The sequence below is a fragment of the Carassius carassius genome, chromosome 10, assembly GCF_963082965.1.
Source record: "Carassius carassius chromosome 10, fCarCar2.1, whole genome shotgun sequence".
Classification (NCBI taxonomy): domain Eukaryota; kingdom Metazoa; phylum Chordata; class Actinopteri; order Cypriniformes; family Cyprinidae; genus Carassius; species Carassius carassius.
Window position 1 is genome coordinate 6,522,774 of NC_081764.1, and position 16,698 is coordinate 6,539,471.

Genomic DNA, 16,698 nt, shown 5'->3' on the forward strand with positions numbered 1-16,698 from the left:
TGGAGAATCAACCCTATTGGGAAATTTAATGAGTATATTTCCTTCTGAAAAGCAGCAGGTGGGTTTGGTCTAGTAGTTTTACATGTTTTGCAGCAGGAAAAGACCACTTCAGAGCCACAGGACAAAATCAGTTGGAAATGCTGCATGCTTTTTATCGACTAGGGCATTTTTTGCATAATCTATAACTCATCTAACTCAGCAAATTGCTGGATAGTTCTTATTTCGTATTTATTGAGAGTTATTAAAAAGAATCAATTAATGGTCTCTGGTGGATTTCTTTACCCCCCACCTCTCGTATTTCCAGCTGTTCTTTTGTCTTTTAATTTCTAACTCTTTTTTCTTTCTCCTCTCGTTCCTATGGGCATCTGAACTATTCGCTTCATCAGCTCTGACAGACCAGTCCTCGCTTGTTCTTTGCCAGCATTCTGACTTGTGTCGATGCTCAGAGGGATGAGGAACATTTATGCCTGTGGTTTCAGCAGCCCTCTAGCATGGAATGATCTTTAAATGGCGCTTTTTCCTTTCTTTTGACTTGCTGGCAGCCATATATGTGTATTTACGTTAAGTCATGCGATAAGCCCTGCGAGGCTTTCTCCCTCAGTGTGTGCCAGCTCTAATAGATAATGCAGCATTTTCCAAATGTCGTTTCCATGATCCAATGATCTATGTCAAAAGATACTGTTTTCTGAGATTCAGATTTTTTGTGTTTGCTTTTCATATCCCCCTGTAGGAAAGAAAACCCCAAATGATCTCTTTAATGTCTCAATAGCTGGTTTGTGTTTGACTGGAATGGGAATAGAGATAGTCTCATGTTTCTATTTTTTTATCTCGTGAGAATAAAAACACAGTAGTAGTCTCACATGCAACTCTAGTGCTACAATCTGTGCTCAGATTTGCCAAGAAACCAGAGTTGTGCAAAATTCAGAAATGAGGAATTGACACCCTTTTATTTTAGTGAATCTATCTATCTATCTATCTATCTATCTATCTATCTATCTATCTATCTATCTATCTGTCTATCTGTCTATCTGTCTATCTATCTGTCTATCTGTCTTTCTGTCCATCTGTCCATCCGTCCGTCCAAACTTAAAGACTTATTTTCAAATAAAATAAGACTTATTTGCAAGTGGTTATATTATTTTGTTTTATTCAATTAATTTTACATTGTTACATTCAAATTCAAGCTGCTATTCTGGATCATGTTTACTGCGGAAACTGAATTGGAATTTAGCAATGGGGAATAATAGGGAATGAATTCAATTCTGAACCAAACTTGCAAGATACTTAAAGTCTATAGAAGAAGAGTAGAAGAGTTCTCAATATGAACTCAAATGATCTGTGCTTCTATGTCAACACTTCTTTCATTTGGTTCTATTTTTAGACCTCCTAAATCTAACAGATTTTAAGAGAAACATCTGAAACCCAACCGGTTCTCAAACCCAACATAACTCCACAAATATGAAAGGGCAATCTATAAGCATTTCAGATTTCCTCTAGGTTTGGTTTTGGAGTGATGTAGCTTGATTTCGTCCTATAGAGTGTTTTGAACAGATGTTGTTGTTTCTCAGGTATAGCTGTGGTTCCACAGCAGTTCCTCTGAAAGCATTAATGAGGCTAGTCAGCATGAAGTGTTTATGATTCAATTCACAAGCAATAGCTGCCTGCTGCGCTTGTTTGTGCATTTTTGCTTGACTTTCTCACATTTTTTTCCCTCTTACAATGGCTTTATCGTCTCACCAGACACTTTAACCGTCATTTTTGTCTGTTTTTGATTCAGTTTCATTGTTTTGCAGCTTGTCCGTGTCAGAGTACTGTGCTGTCTGTTCATTGTCAAGTTAAACCCCCTGATAATGTCAGCTTACTAGAGCATCTATGCGTTTCCTTGCTGCTAAGTCTCGCTCATGTGACCACTAAACAGTGATTGAGATCCAGAGTTTAGCTCTTGAATTCAGTGAAGAACACAAATGACTGTGATTTAAACTAATTTAAAGCCGGATGAAACCATGCTGACAAACAGGAGAAACACTGTAAGCAACTAGAAAGTCAGAAGGCTTTTCGGTCTACAAATCGCCATCATCTACCATGGATTTACTGTAGGAACACTACCTCCATGGTGTTGTGGCAGAAATGTGGGTGAATGTGAATTATTTTATTAATGTAGACATGTATTAAATGTATTAAAGGAGTAATGGAATATAATTACAGTATTTGTTTGCGAATAAGCTCTAGCGTTTGAGCATTTATAATAAATTGATTTAGACTACTGTTTTCCTTCAAATACCTTGAAACCATATGGTTATATTTTTTTGCCATGGTATTGTGTGTTGTTATCCTGATCTAAATGTATGGTACTATGGAAGACCAATGGTTCATTTTAATAAAACTCAAACAGTCAGATCAATTACATTTAACCATATAAAAAATGAGGTTGTTACAATTTTTACAGATGTTACTGTTTTTATTAAAGATAAATTTACATCTGCATCCTCCTAACTCAGTATACTGTCAACTCAAGTTACTGTCAAATGTGCATTTGTAAGAGACAACCAAAAGTAATAATATTAGTATTTCAGCCTGCAACGTGAAGGAAATAAAAATGTGAAATTTATAGTGATAATTATCAATATCGACTGATATGAAACATTTTATAGTGATAATTTTTTTGACCATATCGCCCAGCCCTAGTAGAAATGGTACAGTCAGGGTTTTTGGACATGGTGCTATGTCAATAACATGATTGTGGACATGTACCGCGGTATTACTATTATATTCTTTGAAATGCTTTGGTGTATTGTGTAAATACCATGGCAGATAAACATGGTGTCAATCAGTACCAAAGAACCATGGTACTTCCATCCAAAATTGCTTGCCGTGGTATCACCCGAGTTCTTTTTTTGTAACTGGTTGACCAAAAAATGCATCTTATGATATGTTTTACTGCTAAAATATAACATTTGATTCATTCATTGAACTCCATTATACAATGGGATTCAAATATCTAAGATAGTAAGAGACCAATATAATACAGGAAATTAATCTAAAAATAAATTTTAAGGTAATGGCTTAAAATTAAGAAAAACATTTAAAAAAAAAAAAACATTAAAGCAAAAAGAGACTGAGAAATTTCCCTCTACATTTTAAAGTTAAATTTCCATTCTGTTTCATATTTATGCTAATAATATAATTAGTAACAAAATGTATTCCTTTTGTAAAGACTTTCAGACTTCTGGACCAAAGGCTCTGCCTTTTTTCAGGTTTTCTGTGTGTTCTCAATTTGAAACTGTTAACCTTCGTGTCATTTTTAGGACAGTCCCACTAATATCAGCTAGCACTGCTGACAGTGATTTACGCCTTTTCATTTATATGCAGTAAGATAATACAATAAGTATGAAAAAGAAGTGTTACAAATGTGCAGATGACACTTGTAATGATTAGCTAACACTATGGGTTGCTTGGAAAAAAAAACATCGTTCCATCACAATTTCACCATCAAGTTAGGCACACCAACCATAACTCCTTCAAAAACAGCTAGAAGCCTTGGAGTTATGATCAGCTGACTTTCTCAGACCACATTGCTAAAACTGTCCGATTCTGCAGATTTGCTTTATTCAACATCAAGAAGATCAAGCCCTTTCTTTCAGATCATGCTGCACAACTCCTTGTTCAAGCTCTTGTTCTGTCCAGGCTGGACTATTGCAATGCCCTCTTGGCAGGTCTTCCAGCCAATTCTATCAAACCTTTACAATTAATTCAGAACGCGGCAGCAAGATTAATTTTTAATGAGCCAAAAAGAATACAGAGATTGTAGATAGAGTGTCCATGGTCCATTTGAGAGATAGGTGACGGTCTATGATCCGCCGTAAAGCAAGAAGAAGACACGTCAGGCGTTGGCTGTTGTGAACGTGCTCAAGGACAGTTCTGACATTGCGGTGAAAATCAGAGTTAAAAAACAATATAAATATGGTTCAGTTTCTTGCACAGACCGATCATTTGTGTCTTTACATATCAATGTATCGTCAAGAGCCACAAGGTTTAATTTGTTTTTGTTTGTGTATGTTTTTATGACTCAAAGATGTGATTCCCATTTACTTACATTATATGACTGACAGACTGCAATGGTTTGAGTTAAAAATATTTGTTTGTGTTCTACTGAAGAAACAAAGTCACCTACATCTTGGATGCCTTGGGGGTAAGCAGATAAACATCAAATTTTCATTTTTGGGTAAACTAGCAATCCACACATTAGTGCTATACTGTAACTCAATATAAACTACTGCTTAGAACTTTTTAAATGTGACTATTTGGTCTCACTGTCTCTACATGTGAGTTTGGACCACATTTTCCCCTTTTTGCTGATGCAATTTGTCCATGCTCGGCATAAGCTGTTATAATTTTCTACTCTCTCCCATGTGACATAACAAATAATGTTGCTATTTTTGTGACAGATGCACTTGCAATTCTGGCACTAGGAATATGATCTTTTTGGAACTCGGTTCAATACCGTGTTGCTTTAGAAAATGATATACCCAAGTGCTAATTGTCAGGTATCTTTAATTGCCGAGACATACCACTAATTGCCTGTCAACATAATGTGACCACCTTTGCAGCTGCATATGTAAACGACTTCATAATTAAACACTTTTCATTCTGTTCATAAATGCAGATCTATGTAAAAGTAGTTGTTAAATGTAATTAGATTTATTTAGGAAGACAAAAAGACTCTATATGCCCTGCTAGGGTGGATTCGAATGAGGTAGGAGCCCAGGAAATGACTGTAGAGCTTGCAAGGCGAGATCTGATTATGGTTTATTTAAAATGTGCGTGTGTGTGAAGGTATTTTTCAAAAGGGACAGATAATATGCCACACTGCAGGGTCTCCCCCAGGAGGTACGGGCACGCATCATTACTCATATTTTTCCTCTCATATTCTGCCAGGTTTTCATTTTCTTCTGCCAGTATTCTCTCATTCCCTCTCCCTCTCCTTCTCTCTCTCCCCTTTCTACCTCTTTCCCTCCTCTTTCCTCTCGATATATCTGAGCAAATATTCACTTTGTGCTAAAGAGAGAGTATCTGTGTCTGACAGCCTTCATCGTCCCAACATGCTATTATTACAGGAGCAGTTTGCGTATTTTATTTACATGAACAGTTCAACATTTTAGGGTGAATTCTGGTTCATTAAGATTCCATTTTTAACTGCATAATAGTTCACAACTTCAAAATGTTGGATTATGAGCTAGCTAAGGATTTCAGCGGTCGTTCCCGGTCATTTATGAGATGTAAATGTAGCACCATGACAGCCTGTTGTGGTTGGATGCTAAAATAAATTAGATCGACATTCCCCAGAATCATTTTTCTGTGTCCCTGGCAACCCTCTGTGATTGATGGGTCAAGATGGCCAACCTAGATGGTTATGCAAGATGAGCTCTCATAATTTGCTATGATAAATCGCTAAGACAGGAAACAATTTGGGTGAGAAATCCGGCTCCTATATCATCCTCGAAGCTTTTTGTGGCAAAGTGCCTGTCCTTTCTGGAAAAACTAGTTTTATTAAGAATTTAAATCAGATGGGATCTCTGTTTAACATAACGGAATATAGCAGAAGGAGATGCTTAGAATGATCTTAGATGTTCTCTGATTACTCAGAGAAAGGAGAACGTATCCAAAAAAGGATTTGTATTCCAGGCTGTTTAAATGTGGCGTAAAGTGACTGAATGTTTAGAGAAAAGATGCAGAGGTAGAAATTCTGAAGAAAACAGCATCATATATGCATAAATTCTGAAGCTATCTTATACTCAGGGTTATACTTCTATCCTGACAAGTGCTCCAGTCCCTGTTGCAGAGAAACACCCCCAGGACAGGATATTACCACCTCCATGCTTTTACTGTAGAAATGAGTTTTTTTGGATGTTGAGCTGTAATAATGGTGGATGAAAATAATGAGATTGTCTTTGACCCATGTGTGTGTGTGTGTATATATGTATGTATGTATATGTATATACAGTACAGACCAAAAGATTGGACACACCTTCTCATTCAAAGAGTTTTCTTTATTTTCATGACTATGAACATTGTAGAGTCACACTGAAGGCATCAAGGGCTATTTGACCAAGAAGGAGAGTGATGGGGTGCTGCGCCAGATGACCTGGCCTCCACAGTCACCGGACCTGAACCCAATCGAGATGGTTTAGGGGTGAGCTGGACCGCAGACAGAAGGCAAAAGGGCCAACAAGTGCTAAGCATCTCTCGAGGAACTCCTTCAAGACTGTTGGAAGACCATTTCAGGTGACGACCTCTTGAAGCTCTACTTTGAAGAACCTAGAATATGACATATTTTCAGTTTTTTTCACACTTTTTTGTTATGTATATAATTTCATATATAATTCCACATGTTTTAATTAATAGTTTTTATGCCTTCAGTGTGAATCTACAATTTTCATAGTCATGAAAATAAAGAAAACTCTTTGAGAAGGTGTGTCCAAACTTTTGGTCTGTACTGTATGTATATGTATGTATGTGTGTATGTACTGTATGTATGTGTGTATATATGTATAATATATATATATATATATATATATATATATATATATATATATATATATATATATATATATATATATATATATATATATATATATATATATATATATATATATATATATATATATATATTAGGGGTGTAATGGTACACAGAATACACGGTTTAAAACGTTGGTTTTAGGGTCTTGGTTCGATACGTGTTCGGAAAATGCAACAAATACCCAATGCTATTTGTTTTCCATTTATTTTGAACAGACAGTAGTGCTACATACATGTATCTTGAGGAGTTGTTGATTTGAATTAGATAATTATTTCAAGATTTAAAGCAAAAACAGAATGGTCTGACATTTGATTTGTGAAATTTTGCTTCTTAAAACACCTGACACAAAACAAAAACTGCAGACAAACTGAATGAAAATGCTAATGTTTTCTCTGACAGCAGGTGGTGCTTATAGAACAGCAGAGATATAGCATTTCCTTGATTACTGATGTAAATAAAGCAGCGTTGAAATATGCATTATATGCAAGTCAGTGTAAAAGAAAATGCAATAAGAACCTTTCTGAAGATGGTAAATTCCCCTCTGAGATACATTCATATAAACCACCACCCCAAGTCAATATTTATATTTTTCCTCCAATATTTTTTCACATTGCAAAGTTACCTTGATCTGCCTGTTATGGTATTTTCTCCTTTTTGTGTCTGTCTTAAGCATTTCTTGCTTCTGTTAGCCTCCTGTTTACAGACTTATAATATTTAATTTTCCACACAAATGCAGTTTGTGTGCAATTCCGGAATAGAGATCAGCCAAAAAAAAAACAACAACAAAAAAAACAATTTATGGCTGATGGACCGGTGAATCTCTAAAGCCAGGAACTTTCCCACACTGCTGATTTAAAACAAGCAGGCGGTTCTTCGAGCTCTTATGTGCCATATGAGCTCACCGTTCTTGTTTTGGGTTGGTGCATAGATTGTCTCTTCTTCCGCTCTTTCCTGTTGTGACTGTTAGCATTGCATTACCACGTACGCACCCCTTCTGGATTGATTGCATGTGACTGACTGTATTCATCATCACACTGCATGAACCAAACCGTGACTTCCATACATTACACCCCTAATTATTTTATTTTAATTTTATTTTAACACAATGGTGAAAAATAACATCTAAAAAAACTCCTGGGAATTCTTCATATATTAGCAAATGTCCGCAATTTAATTGAAGTGATCATTATCCCTGTCTTTTCTTCAAGTCAAATTAAAATTTCCTCTTTTATTTCATGGTTTTATTTAAACAATTTAGTTATTTGTAGAAATATCAGTTTTAAAAGCACATTTCAGTACCATAAGCAAACGATTTGTCAAGCCTGTTATTTTTCTGAAGTCGTTGCTGTATTTGTCATACATCAAAAAGCATTTAAGATGGACTTGAATTGAAAATGTACTGTAGTTTATTAACAGGTAAACACTTTGTGTCATTTGTTGAGATCTCTATGAATTAATATTTTTCCTTTCTACAAGCAATACATAAGTGCTAGAAAAAAAGCTTAGATTGGCATTTAAGTCTAAACAGTTACGTGCAGCCTAGCAGGCTAAGAGAAATCTAAGGTTACCCTCCCTGCCAACACAAGGGTTTTCTTAACGTGACCCTGTGTGAGGAGGGGTTTGTTTGGTGAAACTTTCCTCCCCACCCATAACATAGCCTCTGCATACAATGGAAGTGATCATATCTCTCTGTCTGAACAGGAGGAGAGGAAATGAACACACTGTAGGGTGGACTGTAGAACATGCAGCTACATGCTAGATAGTTATCATCCAGAAAATACCAGCTAATTACTTACCTTTTAATTTTAATTCACAGTTAAGTTTCTTGTTGTAGTTTTTCTTCTGTGTGAATCCTTCTCACAGCGCCTGTGGCTACAGCCATATCCTCGGCTATTCATAATTCATGATATGCTCACCAGAATAATAGAAGAATACATAAGAATATATTATTTATTATAGATGCCCTGAGAAATCACTGCTCTTATTTACTTCAAATTATTACGCTTTTTGTCATTAAAAAAATATTACATAGCTTTCATAGTGTAAAATTTATGTGATTGGACTTTTTTTTTTTTTTTTTGGTCACAAGATCCATAAAATACTTTTAAGATTCTGGGAGTTGTAAAATCAGTAAAGAGGTTTATATGCAATTAAAATAGAATGTTCCAAACCATTAAACTTCCAGGCACTGAAACCCAAAGTTTCTTATTTTCAGCCTCCTAAATAAAGTTTCACAGGGTGTGGGATAATATCCAGTTCACTTGAACTCTTCATATAACTACTCCGAACAGGAAAGAGATTTTTTTTTACATAGTAAAGTATCTTAAGATGGAGGCTGATAAAACTAGAGGCGGACCATGTTTTGTCTGGAATGCCATTCGCCAGCTAATTAGACTCAAATAGACCTTTGATTTATCATTTCCTTACTTGTCCTGTTTCACTATGCAAGTGGAACGCAGCCGAGATACTTAAGAAGAATGGGTCAAAGATTAGTGTTCTAGAACATGCCATTCTAGATATAAAGGAAGCTTTTAGGTGGATTATGTATTATTATAATATGCCTCACAGCACATTTCAAGAATAAAAACTGCTGTACTGACTTGAAAGAAGTATTTTATGCTCTCCAAGGCTGCATTTATTAATAAAAAATGAGTAAAAAATAATTCGATTTTAAAATAATTTTTTTAATACATTTTAAAATATGATATATTCCTGTAATGGCAAAGCAGCCATTACTCCAGTCTTCAGTGCCACGTCATCCTTCAGAAATCATTTTAATATACTGATTTGGTGCTTATTATTATCAGTGTTGAATACAGTTGTGCTGCTTAATATTTTTGTGGAAACCATGACACTAACAGCATTTATTTGTAACAACGTAAGAGCCTTTACTCTTACTTTTAATCAGTTTAACATGTCCTTGTTGAATAAAAGTATCAATAAAAAAAAATCCTTACTGACCCCAAACTTATGAATGGTGGTATTTCAGTGCAATTCAGTTCTTATGTATCTTATTGGTCACTCTTTTTCCCCCCTTTTTTTGTCAAACAGCTGTTAGAGTCATTTGTAGAGACTTGAGTTGTTTGGTTTGCTTGTGTGTATGTGTTCTAGACTCATTATCGTGGGCAAAATACTGTTAATTCTAGTCTAATCTTCAGTGAGATAAAGGGTGTAATTCAGTCTGAAAGGTATCAATTAATGAGTTCAGTTATATCGCACCGATCAGCAACAAAGCCCATTTTCCTGTTACACATTTCTTTTTTCTAATGAAGGTTACATAATGTTTGAAAAATGATTCAGTCACAAAGCTTTAAGTATGGGAAGGCTTCTGCATTCAAAGCAAAAATCAGATTCTAATGAGGTGAATGGTCCAGGATAATGTTTTGGTAAGGCCTATGTTGATGTTTCTATGCAGTTCATGTCATAAGAGTCTCTGTGATGTCCTGGTCTCTAGATCTCACATTCAGTGTAAGTCTAAGAGATTTTTTCACCTGTTTACTTTCCACTAGTTAAAAACCATGTGTCTGATTGCTTAGAAAAGTTTTATTACAGCTTTCCATAAGCCACAGGATTTGAGGTATCATTCATTCCTCTTTTATTGCTCTAAGACTATTTTTTTTATAAGTAAGCCTTCAGTTTTTACCTCATGTCTCAAATATGAAATGTCATACTCTTGTCATACTCTTTCAGATTTTCTGTGACTGAACAGCTCAGAGTAGTTCAAACTAAGATCCTCTTTCAAACAATCATTACAAGAAAAGCGGCATTGTGCATTTTCCATTTTCTTTATATTATTGAAGACGATTTGAGGTAAATGTAAGAATTTAAGAAAATTGGCATGGTTAAAAGCTGTCCTAATGCATTGAAACAGCAGTTGTAATTTAACTCTTTAAGATGCAAAGTATTTTATATCTATATCAATTGGGTTTAGTATAACTAAACTTGTCTTGATTTTTGAGTCCATCAAACTGATTAAAACATTTGAATTGAATTATTAAAGGATATACTTCATGCATGCTCATGCTGCTCCAAACATGCATGACTTTCCTTCATCCATGGGTGAAATTTAGGAGACATTTAATGAATTATATTAGCCAGTCTTTTCCATGCAGTTACAATGAAGGCTCAGGCTGTCAAGTCTCAACAAGGATGCAAAAAGCAGCATTAAAGTATGATAAAATTCAATTCATGAGTTATATTTCAAGTCTTCTGAAGCCATGGGATAGATTTGTGCAGACCCCCGGAGGGGCAGGGGAGTCAGTGAGTTGAACTTCATGACCGAATCATTTCACATGCCTTCAGAAAATGTATAGCTTTTGAGTCGTGTTGTCTACTTGTGATACTTTTAATACTATTCAGATTAATACATTATGTTTCATGGAGGAAAGACTGTACGTGCCTGAAATGAGGGTGTTTAAATAATGGCAGCATTTTCATTTTTGTGTGAACTAATCCTTTAAGACAGATTGTTTATTGCTTCTCATTTCTCTTCGAATTAAGAGCATTTAGCATATTTTTACCATGAATATTAATACTTCTAGTTCTAGTCACTCATCTGAATATGCATATCAATAATCGGTTCACAAAGGCACTTTCCGAATTCCTAATTTCCCTTGACTAACATGTTTAATTCTTTTTGAAGCATAACAATCATTTGCTTGTTCATTTATGAGTCACTCCTGCAGTGAAGCTCATAGCAGCCACAACTTAGTCTTTCGAACAACAAGCCTCTTTCACCGAATAATGCTTTACAATCTGTGACCGAATCTGCATAATTCACATCTCATTGATTTGTAACTTTGTTGTACCTATATTTGTCCAGATTTAGATCTGATCAGGCCTGTTGCTGCATCATTCGGAGCTATAAGTGACCCTGGAAAATAACCGCAGGTGTCCCGTTCAAACCCCAGCCAGCTCCACTGTCACTATCAATCGCATCAGCGTTGCATGTTTGTTTCCTGTCGACCGTGTGTGGTGTACAGACCGCAGAGGGTTAGATTGAACACGACTGGTGAGCGGAGCCTTGCCAAAAAGTGTGACGGCTGCCAAAGTGTGCGCTACGTGTCCCATTTTCTCAGGGGGGACAAAACAGACATGACAAGGCAATCTCCACACAGTCAGCGTTCCCGTGGCAACCACAGTCAGGTTATTTATCTGCAAGGTTAATGGGATTACGGCTGGTAACAAAGATAGTGGATTGAGACAAACATGTGCCCGTCGGACTGAAGGGTATGTGACACAGAGTGGTAGCTGTTGAGCTAAATGACTCAGCTAGCCCAAACAGATGGTGCTCAATACATACACGAGTCGTAAAACTGTTTTATGGCCTGCGTTCCTGGTTTTTTCCTCCAAAAGAAATCTGAATGTGGCACCGCATATTTGGAAGCATTTGCATCATCTTGCCCTGTGGATGTTTTACTCACAGTTGATTTAGATTTTCGCTTCTTTGTTCTACTTCTGTTATGTAACGCTGTGAACATGTGCCAGAAAGTTCCATTTTTCTCTCATTTACCCATAGAATATTGTTCCAGAAGTACACCTGGGTACTCATTTGCAAACTTGAGACTATTTTCCAGTAAAAAACAAATAAATAGAGATCTGAACATAAATTTAATTTTTTAAATAATGCAGAAGATATTAAACCATTATGTTAGTTCCCCTTATATTAAGCAGGAATCTAATTAAATATATTCTCTGAAAACAAGACTTGGGGCCCTATTTTAACGATCTAAACGCAAAGTGTAAAGTGCACAGTGCAGGTGCACTCAGGGTCCAAATCCACTTTTGCTATTGTAACGACGGAAAAACGGTTGGCGCGCTCGGGCGCATGGTCGAAATGGTTTGTCCCTATTCTCTTAATGAGTAATGGGTGTTTTTTAGGCATAACGTGCAATAAATCAATCAGAGTCTCATCTTCCATTCCCTTTAAGAGCCAGTTGCGCTCGTGCCATGACTGATTTGCTATTTACACGGTGGAATTTGGCAAGCGCAAAGACCGAGACCGAGACGAAACGGAGCTGCTTGTGTGCGAGCAAATAGATAGCCTAATTCTGATACATGCGATGACTATCCATTATGACATTTAGGCATTAATATATATATATATCTTATGCATTGCAATCCTTTAATTTTTTTATATTTGGCATGTTTGTGTGCTGCTGTGTGTCCCTGTGTTTAATAAGCAGTGTGTACGCTCTTTAAATAACAAAGAAAAAACATTGCGCAAGACTTTAGACCAGGTTTGAGTTGGTCTATGGCGCAGTCTATTTTCAGCTTCTTAAAATAGCATTGCGCTAGCAATGCGCCTGAACACACCTCTTTTTTAGACCAGCATGCCAATGGGCGCACAAATAAGTGCAAATGCATTTGCTAATTAAACGACATGGCCCTGGACGGGAAAATGCGAACCTCGCCGGACTGAAACTAGCAAACACACTTGCGATGTGCCTTGCGTCGCATTGCGCTGGGTGTATTATAGGGCCCTTAATGTCTTGCACAATTTGATATATAAAGAAAATATCATGTATGTATCATGTTTTTATTATTATTATTATTATTATTATTATTTATACAGTTTTTTTAACTGAAAGAAGAAAGGAGTAAATACTGATTTAGTAAATTATTTATGCCATGGACTGAGATTTTCCTTTTCATGTTTTTTTGTAATGTTAGACTTTTAAACCGATGTTGTCATCTTGTGGTTTGTAGTCACTTTTTAGGGATCAGACAAAGTGCCTTTGCACCGATCTTTAAAAAGGGAACTCACTCTAACGAAAAACAGCTGAATGTCTTCTGAAATTGAATTGAAATATCCGCTAGAGCATAGTGCATGTAACCAAAATCTTTTTCCTCCTTTTTTTTTTTTGCAATATGGCAGGTCAAATCAAACCCACCTGAATTCCAATTACCGTCTTTTCAAGAGACCATTATCACTGATATGCACTTACTTTTTCCATCAGCAATTTGATATTTAGAGCCATTTGCTAAGGCAAGCATTGTTATCCTTGCTAGGGCCAGAATATTATAGACTTTTTTGGACTAGGGACATAAGTAAGTAACTACCCTAGCAACCGCATGAGCAACATTTTGCAAAATGTTTATTTAGTGTGATGCTTGTTAAATAAGACTTCGATGATGATCAGATGTCATTTTACAAGATTATGCATGAAGAACTGTAGATAATTCAAAAAGGGCTTTACATTTTCATGCATTTGTTGATGTTGAATTTGAATCTGCAGCCTTGTATTGCATTATTAGTATTTTTACACTCTCCAGTCCCTCATTCCCTTCTTTCATTCATAAATACAGGCCTTAGGGCTACAAAAAGCATAATATTCCAAGATGTTTTTTTTTTTATCATCAATAAAATAAGTTACATACAGCCACTTCCAGTTTCAGTCCCTATTTGTTTACAATTAAAGTTCGATAAAAATAAATAAAAATAAATCAGATGATGATATAGTTGTACATCTCTTTGCACTGCCAGGCCTGAGATGGACGGGGGGAAAGAAATGTCTTTTCATTATCATTATCTCGCTCCTCCTGTCTCTTTCTGGGAATCAGATCACGCAGAATTAATCCAATTAGTGTCTTTGTTAATTAGCCTGCTATTCCAAGACTGAGAAATAAATTAGAGCTTTCAAATTGTTTGGTGAGATTGTTCTGAACACTAATTAAAATGCAGTGCGAATTATATGAACATAAAAGATGACTTATTTCTTGGCTGAAAGAAAGAAGTTGGGAAAGTAGTCAGATTTAACACACAGCTGCAAGATTGCAAGTACTTCAAGTCTCCTATTGAATCAGAAGCAGTCTTTTATGTAGATGAGGCTGTTATAGGTTTATTGATATTTCTATTATATGCAGAAAAGCCACGAGGAGTGTAATGGCTGATAAACGGTAATATATCTGGAAAGGATGATGAGCCGTACAACATGTAATTATCCAAGTTGATTTATTCTGGTATAACTTTTATATATTGTTGCATAAAACTGTTTTATATAGGAAATTTGTGCATTTGATGGGTAAAAGATGTCAACACACACAATAGCTTGCTACATGAGCTGTATTGCATTGAATTTTCACACTTGTGTAGGTTAGTGGAGTTTATTTGATGTAAATTCTGATGGAGCATAAGAGTGGAAGTATTGCAGAATAATTGCATCTCTCCGGGAACTGTTTGAAAATTCACATATGTAGTGCACATGTCTCACACGGCCTTGATGTGGATTGTCAATGAAAATTCAAAAGGGCTTTGAGGCATATATCATCATCTTATGATTAGGGATGTGCACGGATAGTCGAACATTCGAATATTCGTTCTGCTCTAATTATTCGATAAATAAAAATGATATTCGAATTTCGCAAAAAAAAAAAAAAAAGTTCACAATAAAACCTAATTTGGTCACTTTCTGTGATTCTCCACGGCATATTTGAAGGTGTATGCAAGCAATGAATGATTAAGGGGCCATTCACATATGGCGCCTAATAAGGCGTGGAAAAGGCTATGCGCGCCGCTTTCTCCTTCTTTCCAAAGCGCTCGGGCAGAAGCGCTCCTGAGGCGACGCGTTCTCTCCATGAAGACGCGGGAATTTCAGCAAAGGATAAATGGATTTGCAGCACAAAAAAAAATCGCTTTCAGTAGCTCTGCTACTAAATTTATTTCACAATGGCAATCCATATACAGCTATGATCAGCTGTTCCTTCATCTTGGCTGAGCTTTCAACGTTGTTACAGGAAAGGATGAAGCTGAATGTTTAGTTCTTGTCACATGACCTGCGCTGCGCTTGCGGCATTCTGAAAGTTGAGATGTTTTTAACTCGATGCTGTTCGGACGCGCCTGGAAAAAACGGGACCGCGTCGCACCGCGTGCGCATCGCGACCGCGTCGCTTCCATTATGAGCGCGCATACCGCGCACCTACATTGGAAATAACGAACTTGAGCATGCAAAAGACGCGATATGTGAACGCCCCCGTAAAAGAACTGCGGTCTTCTAGTACTTCAAATATGCCGTGGAGAATCACTGAAAGTGATCCAAGAACATTGTTGCAGCATCTCTCAAGCAACGAATAAACACTGCTAACTTGGAGAATGCAGTGAAAACTCCTCTTCTCGCGTCTGCCCTAGACCCTCGGCACAATCATCTCAGGTTTCTCGATGAAAACATGAGAGAAAAAATAGAACATTTTCCTTGATGCAAGTGGTGCGGATGCAGTCGCCACGATGAAGAAGATGCAATGCCCACTCGTCAGAAAAGGCTGAGCCAGTCAGGGGCGGCCTTAAGCATCTGGGGGCCCGTTTCAATAACTAATATGGGGCCCTGCCCACATAAAATGTAAACATAATAGAGCAGAAAAAGCAAGGATTCCTGTTGGTTTGCATCATATTATTTTATTACTCGCACTTTCAGCTTCATTAAAAGGCAGCTTTATACAAACTATATACAATACAGTGTTTTACGTTGGAATAAGCCTCGCCCTTTCACGCAGGGCAACATCACTGCTTATTTGATTTGCGCAGTAGCTATATTTTCAGCTGTCTGGGCTGACTTAAAAAAAAAAAAAAAAAACAGCTCAACCATCCCCTCAACTTGCCGTATTACGGAGCCCGGGAAGTCACCTGTGTAAGTAAAAATAATTTTTAAAAAATCCGTGACGACGGTTTTGGCAATCCGTGCGCCCTAAACCGTACTCACGAATTCTCAAACTGTTCCCTCGGTTTAACAAATCGTGCCCACGGATTAATAAACCGTACCCACGAGTTTCTAACCCGCGCTCTCAGATTTGTAAACAGTGCCTGCAATTTCTGAAATCTGTACCCACGAATTCATAAACCGTGCCCACGCTTTCGCAATCCGTTCCCACGGGTTTGTAAAATGTACTCACGGATTTGTGGCTCACTCATTTTAGAAGATCATTTGAGAGCTACTTTTTAAAAATGAAAGTGGCCGAGAGCTACTCATGCTATAATTAAATCTCTTAAATAATGTCTCATAACTCTCATATTAACAACTATGCTAACTGTTTTAGACCTAAAAGAGTTATTGTAGGCCTATATATGTCCCCCTTAATTGACATAGGCTATATATATCAAAATATTATACTGTAAAAACACATAATTA

General features: G+C 36.6%; 1 protein-coding gene across 1 annotated transcript in view; it reads left to right on the plus strand.

The window, feature by feature from the left end:
- Positions 1-16,698, plus strand: part of LOC132151636 (receptor-type tyrosine-protein phosphatase gamma-like) — an 81,917-nt gene that overhangs the window by 20,381 nt on the left and 44,838 nt on the right. The window lies entirely within an intron of this gene.